The 9,446-nt window shown below is 38.5% G+C and overlaps 1 long non-coding RNA gene across 1 annotated transcript; it reads left to right on the top strand.

Annotated features, from left to right (window-relative positions):
* Window positions 1-6,677: 6,677 nt before the first annotated feature.
* LOC120297631 lies at window positions 6,678-9,186 on the top strand. Its single transcript, XR_005553843.1, has 3 exons — window positions 6,678-6,817; window positions 8,800-8,883; window positions 8,971-9,186. It is a non-coding gene; the product is annotated as an uncharacterized LOC120297631 (long non-coding RNA).
* Window positions 9,187-9,446: the final 260 nt, after the last annotated feature.

Below are 9,446 nucleotides of genomic sequence, written 5' to 3'. Positions count from 1 at the left end.
TTTCTGCAAAATTACAGGCAATCTAAATCATGTCTTGTCTACTCAGAAAAGAAAAAAAAGACCATTTTAAAAACTCCACAGCTCTTTATGTGCAGTATGTTCAAATAAGTCAGGGAACAAGCTATGCATGGGGTGTGTGTGTGCATTTGTGTGTGGGTGTGTGGGTGTCTTTTGTATCTTCCCATGTGATCTCTCTTTTAGGAGATATGTGTTTTCCCGTGTACTATATTCTTTAGACATACTGCAAATTCTAGCTTAAATTCTCATTTTTTCTTGTATCTTATGTAGATCCAGGACTGTCATTCAAGGACAGGGCACATCTGTCAAGACTTGTCAATGGAGTATGACAAATCTTATGTTAAATGCCCACTGCGGTGCCTCATTACAACTAAATACCCAAAGAGCTAAGCTGAAACATGAATTTGGTGACATATTTCCACCCCTCCCTCCTTTTCACTCTCCCTTGCATCCTTTGAAGGAAGTGGATACAATTTCCTTCTTAGCTGGAGGGATGAAACTTTCATTTTTATAACAATAACATTAGCAGATGCTCTGACCCTGAGCAGGACAGTAGGTGTCCCTGAGTATCGCTGAGAAGAAGATGGGAGGAGGCAGATTTTACACAATATGACTCCTTTTCTTGAGAGCCTGGAATCCTTAATGAACCGGCATGAATTATGTATTACTCAAGGACTGTAATTAGACACTGTGTGACAAATGAAGAGCCCTCCATTGAAGGACTGCTTGATTTTATTGGAAGAAGTTAGAAAGTAAGATTGAATGTGTTATATTTGTTATTAATTAGTCCCGCAGCAATTTAGTACCCTAATATCCTGCCTTTATATTTGGTTTGCATAGGAAATGGGATTCTCCATCCCACTCCATCCCGTGAATATGACAGCCCCTCCCCCAATCCTTCTCACCTTTAGGAAAGCTACCAAGACTGATTTTTCCCCAGCTTTTAGGAGCCAGTTGAATGGTAGCCCTAGTCCCTGCCCCATAATAATTTTGTTGTGTACTTAGTCACTATTTTGTATTTTGTATTAGTATAATTGTCTATTGTTATATGATTTTGAGGGTTTTTTTCTTTTTGATTTATTCCATGTTTGTGCTATATATTACCCAGATTCACTGAGTTGGCCAGCCTTACAAATTGTGAAAATAAACAAATAAATATAGATGGGATGTTTTCAGTGGGATAGGTAATGCTGAAAGTCATACAGATACTTCCTTGCCATTCTATGGTATGATTATATTTTCCCTTGGTCTTTCCTTAGGGTTTTTGTTTAACCAGGCAATACCAGTACAATCCTTCTTTTGGTTTTTCTTCTGCAATGTTTGTCAAGAAATCAGGAAGAAGTTCCTGGTGATGGCAAAGATATTTGAAAGCCAACTTGGCCTTTTGTACATGCCGTTGCCAGCTGATGGAGCCACCGTTCAGATTCAAAAGAAAGAATAAAGATAATTAGCAAAGTTTTATTGATTAATTCTGTATACTCACATAGAAGAAACATTTTCACCATCAATTGTGGAGGGTACAAAGATCAGGAGAGCCACGTGTATTGGATTGTCTTTTGGACATGTTTTATAGGCCTTCAATCCCTTTCCCATCTCTGGAATTATTTAGATTGCTTTTGGGGAAATAAATCAGAAAAGGGCTGCATAGTTGGCAACAGCAAGGAAAAGTTACATATTTGTGGGGTAGAGTTAAGCATTTAACAAGGAGTGGATGTCTAATTAAGGCAAAGGTGAAAAATAATTGATTGGAGTTGGAGGAAAGGGTATTATCTTCTGGCTTACAAAGTGAGTACATATGTCTTTATGGAGAAAACAAGAAAGAAGCTAGCTTGAATAAAGAAGGTTTCATGTATGGGTCAAAAATGTCATTCATTCACAGTTCAGATGCATACGCATACACTGAAATGAATAATCAGTTTACAGGGCCAGCATTCTGTAGCAATTCACTGTTCCTTTGGGATCAGGAAGCACAAGAGAAGAAACGTTGCTATCCATTCCAAATACAATGATATTCTTATCATGAAGAAAAAAAGAGATTTGCAATGAAATATTGCATAATTCATTTATAGAGTTTACATCCTATATTTTAAAATATTTCTTCCATCTTATTTAATTTGAAAATATTAAAGTTTTATATATCTTCAAAATATTTATCTCTCTCTCTCTCTGTGTGTATGTGTGTGTGTGTGTCTGTGTGTGTGTATGTGTGTGTGTGAGAGAGAGAGAGAGAGAGAGAGCCAAAGCAACACAATTTGGGATAAAACTAAATTCAAAGCAACTAAGCCCTTTGTATTTCTCTGGTATCTTCACACAACTAATATATAAAAGTGGTTTTGAAGACTAGATTATACTTTCCTGCATTTTACTATTTGAAAATCACAGTCAAATGGATATTCAATTTTTCCAAGACCAGCCAAAATTTATTTCCTGACCAGAAACTGGATGATTACCTTCTACAGTACTCAAAATATTTAAATAATTTAAAGAGGAATAGAAGTAAAGAATAATGTACACACACAGAGAGAAAGTTAAGTGCTATCTCCTAGAAAATATTCAAAGAATGCACCTAAGAAGGCAGTATTGCAGGCTAACTCTGCCAACTGCCAGCAGTTCGATCCTGATAAGCACAAGGTTGACTCAGCATTCCATCCTTCTGAGGTTGGTAAACTGAGGACCCAGGTTGTTGGGGGCAATGTGCTGACATTGTAAACTGCCCAGAGAGTGCTACAGTATAAAGCAATGAAGCGGCATATAAGTCTAAGTGCTATTGCTATTGCTACTTCTGGCGTTGCTTCATGCAGATATTTTAGGGAACCAGAGAATGCACCTCATGGGCAATCTGCACAATATGTTAACGCTTTGCATATCAGCACCACAATTGCAACAAGGGGAATCTTTCCATCCCCACTGATACTGGGCAGAAACATTTCTTCCAGTATCACATCTAACGCTGTTCAATTTCAGCCAGACAAAGTGAGGCTGTCAAAACCAGGTGGTTTGGTAAGGTCAGGCCACAATAAGTTACTTTGCACTATTCCTCTCTCCAGACACATTCTTGGTGCTATTGCTAATCAGTAGTTCTAACTAAAGCATCTCAGATTCATAGCCTTCCCAAAATTCAGGACCAATAATGTAAGATAGCTATGGCTTTGTTAAATCATCCTAGGATCATTTTTGGTGTGTGTGTGTGTGTGTGTGTGTGTGTATGTATGTGTGTTATAACATAAAAGAATATTCTTTGAATTTATAGCTGAATATCTAAATTAAATTAAGCAGATGGCATTTATTCTATTAGGTGTTTTGTGTTTGCATGGAGATATTTACACTGATGTTTTTAATGCCTCTTTAAACATGTTCCTTGAGATTTTTGAACAATTGCTGCAGCAACAACACTCCCTCCCCCCCGCAATCTGTTATTACTTATATCTGAACAGTTCAAAACAAATCAGAACACGAAGAATGGTTGCACGAATTGGGTATGTCTAGTCTAGTGAAAAGAAGGAATAGGGGAGATGTGATAGCAGTGGTCCAAAATTTGAGGGGCTGCCACAAAGATGAGGGGTCAATCTATTCTCCAAAACAACTGAAGGCAGGACAATGGATGGAAGCTAATCAAGAAGAAAGGCAACCTAGAACTTTCCTGACAGAACAATTAATCAGTGGAACAGTTTGCCTTTAGAAGTTGAGGGTGGTCCATCACTGAAGGCTTTTAAGAAGAGACTGGACAGCCACTTGTCTGGAATGGTATAGGGCAGTGGAGGTGAACCTATGGCATGTGTGCCAGAGACGGCACTCAGAACCCTCTCTGTGGGCACATGCACCGTCACTCCAGCCCTGCCTTCCCCTGTGGCCCCCTCCTCACCAGCAGCCCCCCTGAAGGAGAGTCGCCCCCGGGCACAGCCCGCGTGGAGCAGTGCAGCCAAGAACATGGCAGCTGGGCAGCAGGGACAACATTCCACCCTGTCATGCACAGATGATGCTGTGGAGTGTAGATGGAGGGTGTGGCCGCCGTGGCGCTGCAGGCCGCCTGTGCGATCTCCTGCGGTGAGCCATGGAGGCGGTGGGTAGCCCTGCGGGTAGGTGGGGGTGGGGCAGAGTGGGGGTGAGTCAGGGGGTGGGGCAGTTTTTGGGCACTCAGTCTCTAAAAGGTTCACCATCACTGGTATAGGGTCTCCTGTTTGAGCAGTGGGTTAGACTAGATGACCTCCAAGGTCCCTTCCAATTCTGTTATTCTGATATAAGCAAAGAGTTGTGGAATGTTTTTTTCTGTTTATACCTTTTAGAAAAGCAGACTTGGACTGTAATAACTGCAGCCTTCTAATATTTTTTCTCTTATGAGGCAATTGCTGTGTGATGTCTAATATTTCTTCTCTCCTCATTACAAATCCATTTTAGCATGATGCCCATTATTCAGAGTGAAAGCTAATGCTTGCATAACAACTCTTTTTTTGTCTCTTTTCAAGCTATGTCTAGGCTAGGATTATGCTGGAACTAAAATCTAGCACATCCATCTGTCAGAAGAAAAGAAAGGCAACCTAAGTTTTCCTCATGGATGCTGTTACACTGGGGAGGAAGGATATATGCCACTTGTGGCAGAAAAATATGCATTTTATTTTTGTTTATTTGTAAATCATATTTAGACTTGGCATGCTGTGGTTTTTATGAATAAAAATACAGCAGAATAGATTCCACTGAACATTCTGCACACTAATAAGATGTAGTTTCCATTACAAATAATCAAAAACTACAGAAGGCAAAGAGCAGAGCTATATATTATATGTATCCAAGTTTTTTTCTTTTAAATAAAGTACATTGTAAAAAGCAAGCAGCACATTTGGAGAATTATAAACATTCAATCACTTTTGATATCTTGTCACGTAGTGCCGATAATATGCATTTTTAGCAGTTTATAATAAGAGCAATAGACCAGTGTTAACAATATGAATGCAAAGAACTATTCTAATTCAACCATTACTTTGAACAATCCACCAGGTTTTTGAAATTCTATTTTTTTTTAAGTAATAAGGAGGGTGTTGGGCTAGAAACCAGGAGATTGTGAGTTCTAGTCCTGCTTTAGGTGTGAAAGCCAGCTGGGTGACTTTGGGCCAGTCATCTCTCTCAGCCCAACCCACCTTATAGGGTTGTTGTTGTGGGGAAAGTAGGATGAGGAAGGAGTATTAGATATGAGTTATTTATTTAAAAAATAATAAAGGTGGGATGAATAATAAATACATTAAAATAAATGATAAATACATTAAAATAACCATGCAAAGTGAGATAAAAATTGAAATGTTCAGAATATTTATAAAAATGATGAGAATAAGAAAGAGCAGTATTATATTTCTGAGTCCAAATCATCCTGGATATACCAAAGAGCTCTTTTTTATATAGCTTCAAGGGGTCTATAGGGGTCTTTGAAAAGTGGTTCTGGAAACTTCCCTGCCTCATTATTTTTCAAATGTTTTACATATCCATATTTTTTTTTTAAAAAAATGGAATGCTTGGATATTTCAAAGTAAAGCACTACCCTCTGGCATGATCTACGTTACCAAGAATCACTGTAAACCCCTAAAAGACCCACTAGGCATCCTTACAAACCTGGAAACATCTGAGCAGTGCCTGAAATTTCATGATGATATTAGATACTCCTACAGCAGTGCGAAGTCCCAGGTGCAACAGAGCAGAGTTTAAATTGGATGGAAGAATGTAAAGTTTTTCCAGTAGAAGAGAGTATCTGTAGCTTACCATTAAACTATCGCACTCTTGTGTTCTCTGAGCATAGTTGTTTTCATGCAAACATTTCATTACCCAACTAGGTAACATGATCAGTGAGAGTCAGTGTGAAGTTTGCTACTTGTTTATATATGATAGCTTACCTTGTCAATTTTGGAGGGGATTTGGTTTTCTCTTTGATGGTTCCTTAACTGCAGTACAGGTAATCCTCAACGTACACCATTTATTCAGTGTTCAACGTTACAATTGCACTGAACATAAGTAGTACTTATGATGGGTCCTCAAAGTTCTGGCCATGACAGCAATTCTGCAGTCGTATGATTGCAGTTTGGGCCTTTGGGAACCAGCTCACTCTTATGCTGGTTGTAACATCCCATGGTCACATAACTGCTATTTGTGATCTTCCCTGCCAGCTTCTCATGAGTGATTCCAGGGATCTTGTATGTCACAGCATCCACACATTCATTTGCACTCTGAGTCACCACCTGCCTGCAGCGTTCCCTCGCCCATCTGTGTCACCTACTAACTTGCCTATGGTCCTTGCCAGTCTGCCTGCACTCCCTAGAGCTTGGCTGCAATCTTTGCCAGTCTGCCTGTGCTCCCTAGCACAAGCCCACAGACTTCAGTGGCCTGCCTGCAGCCCCTGCCAGCCATCTGTACTCCCAAATGCCATCCACAGCACCCCTATCCATTTGTAATACCCGTGCACCTCCCTTATTCTTTGCCTGGGACTCCCACCTCCGTTTTTTTGGCAGCCCATATGGTCCTGAGATTATGAAGGCAAGCAGGACTTGCTGTTGCTAAGCAGTGCAGCCATGTGACATCAGGCTTTATGACCACATCACTTAGCGATGAAAATTCTGGTCACAATTGCCATCTCCCAGATTGTTGGGGGGGAGCATATGCTGACTCTGTGTAAACTGCTTAGAGAGGGCTGTAAAGCACTGTGAAGTGATATATAAGTCTAAGTGCTATTGCTATAAACAAAAGAATACTTGTATTATTTTCAGCCAGGCAGAAAAAGAAACATCAAAAAGGAAACCACAATCCAGCCAAAACTGGCAGGGTAAGTTATTATATATGAAACCTTTATTATAGTTGCTTCTTTAAAAATAAATACATAGAGTGCAATAGTAAAGGCACATAAGGTTTCTAACAAGAAGATGTGCAGAGAATTTTAAAAATGTTGACCTTATAGGCTATACCATTGTCTCCAGTAAATCCTACTAGAACTATCTCTCTCTTTCCCCCCATGCTGTCTCTATCCATTCATTAAATTACTATTATTCTGTTCAATATCAGATCAGTCTTATGAGTTATCAATTTCCAGTCAATTCTCTCCCTTTCAGCAGAGCATTTGTCTCAGATGCTACCCTACTTGGTGAATTACTTTTGCAGAATATTGTAAAATTGTTAAGATATGTTAACATTTTGTCAAGATCCAAGGCTCTTACCTTCAGTGATCAAATCCTCAACATTTCTGAAGTGTGAATGAGATTGGTAAGAGAATAATAAGTTTTCCATTAGCCTAGATTCTGCAGTATATATTTTGTATCTTTCTGCTTCTATACAACCATCACACTCCCAAACTTCAGAATCTCTACCCTGGTTTTTTTTTCTATCAGCCCCACTTTCAAGACAGCTATTATTAAATATGCATGTTCAAAATTCAGTGAATTCTTCGTGATTTAAACGGCAGAATGCTAACATGATTTGGACACATTGAGGGCAAACAGAAAGTTTTGTACTTTCTAGGATGGGAAACACTTGTTTTCTTGAGATGCAAAATGTACATAATCTTTCTCTAAGGGTCCTACGATATCTATAGAACACTATAAACAACAAAACATTTGTGTGACCTGAGAGTCAATAGTTAAAACAGCAGAAGACATGGTCAGCTAAAACACACTGAAAAAGGAAATAACTTTTAAACTAATTGTGCCATATGAAAGAAGTTGGATGTTATAACTTTTCTTCCCATAATTTTGGACTGCACAGCTTTTGCCTGTCATTATTTAAAATGACTGGGAGATCCTTCTTAGCTACTCTGATAGCTTAAAAAAAACTATCCCCTTAAAAAAACCTATCCCCAGCACTGCTTCATGTTACTGTTATGTTTGGTGTTCGGTAAGGCATCAACAAGGTAGCAGGTGAACAAACAACTCTTTATTAAAGGTTTAATCAGAAGCCTAGATAACTGCAGTTCCACCCCTATTTAGACACTCAACAAGTAGGTGGCAGCCAATAGGATTCAAGTATTAGTTCCCGCTTTAACACAAAATAATTAGCATGAAGACAGCAAGTCTGGCTCTTAACTGACAGAGTCTTATAACCATTTTTTCAACAACTCCAAGTACTTCACCTCAATACATTACAGTTACCATGCAAAAAAATCTTCTGTTTTCATGCTCTGATCCTTCCTGTAATATGATCCCAGAGGGTCTTGATAAACCCATCATTATTTGATAATGAAATGAAATAAAAGATGCACGAGAAAAGGTCCATAGAACACTGGACATGGGTAGCAAAGTTGCTTATGGCAGGCAATGTCTTAATTACCAAATTAATTAATTACTTAAAGCTGACCATCTTCAGCCATATTCAATATAAGTAGTGTTATTAGCACTCTACCTTAAGGACATTTCTTTTTATCAAAATGTTTTTTTGATTATATAATTACAAGGCATTGAAGAGTTGCCAAGTATAAATGAGATGATCTTACTATGGGCTATTTAGGAATTGGGACAAAACTTTTTTCCATTGGATGAACTAGAGAAGTGGTGGAATAGTGTACCACTCCACTATTTTAGAAAAGAAAAAAAGGCAGAAGGAAAGAAAAATAATAATTTACCTCCTTCCCAACATTTCTCTTGAATTTTAAACCGACAATCTTCTATTCACAAGAGTTATAGTGACTATGTGGTATTGCAGAACTCATGATAAAAAAAGAAGCTCAGCTGATGTTAGAACTTATGGTGAGCATCATCGTAATTGAAGAGGTATTTCTTGCCATTTTTTTCCTTCTATTCAATTGTGTCCAATTCTTAGAGACTGCTTGGATAAGATCTGCAGTTTCCTGGGGCTGAGAGGAAGTGACTAGCCCAAGGTCACCCAGCTGGCTTTGTTCCTAAGGTAGGACTAGAACTCACAGTCTCCTAGTTTCTAGCATGAAGCCTTAATCACTACTTCAAAGTGGCTCTCTCAAATTTCTTCCATTAGAAAGCATCAAATGAATTGCTGGCGCTAGTCCACAGGGAAGAAAAGCTCTCCATCCTGAACAGACAAGAGCGCTGAAATTGCCCTAAGAGGAAAAGACTACTTTTGAACTACAGCAGGCAAATACACCTGGAGGCTGAATTTGTGTTGCAGGGAATTGAACTCATGTCTTCCAAAAATTGTCCCTGTCTCATTCTGGCCATGACGACCAGGCAGGCAGATAAACCCTATATCTCATGAATCAATAAACAAATAAAATTTACTACTATGTAGTCAATGTTTTTTTTTTAAATGTGGACAGTAAATTTAGAATTTAGTGTTTATAATCTGCGAGTAATTAAGCATTTGAACTAACATTCTAAGCATTCATACATACAGTAAATATTATTAAATGTTTACCTTAAATGTCATTTGATTATTGTATAAGCATATTATTCACTCAGTTGGATCACTGTGCTATTTGGAAAGGATGCATTTAG

Source organism: Crotalus tigris, unplaced genomic scaffold, assembly GCF_016545835.1.
Source record: "Crotalus tigris isolate CLP2741 ecotype Arizona unplaced genomic scaffold, ASM1654583v1 scf7180000023639.2272817, whole genome shotgun sequence".
In the NCBI taxonomy this organism is placed as follows: Eukaryota; Metazoa; Chordata; class Lepidosauria; order Squamata; family Viperidae; genus Crotalus; species Crotalus tigris.
Note: the sequence above shows the minus strand (reverse complement) of the source record. Positions and strands in the feature narration are given on the sequence as shown.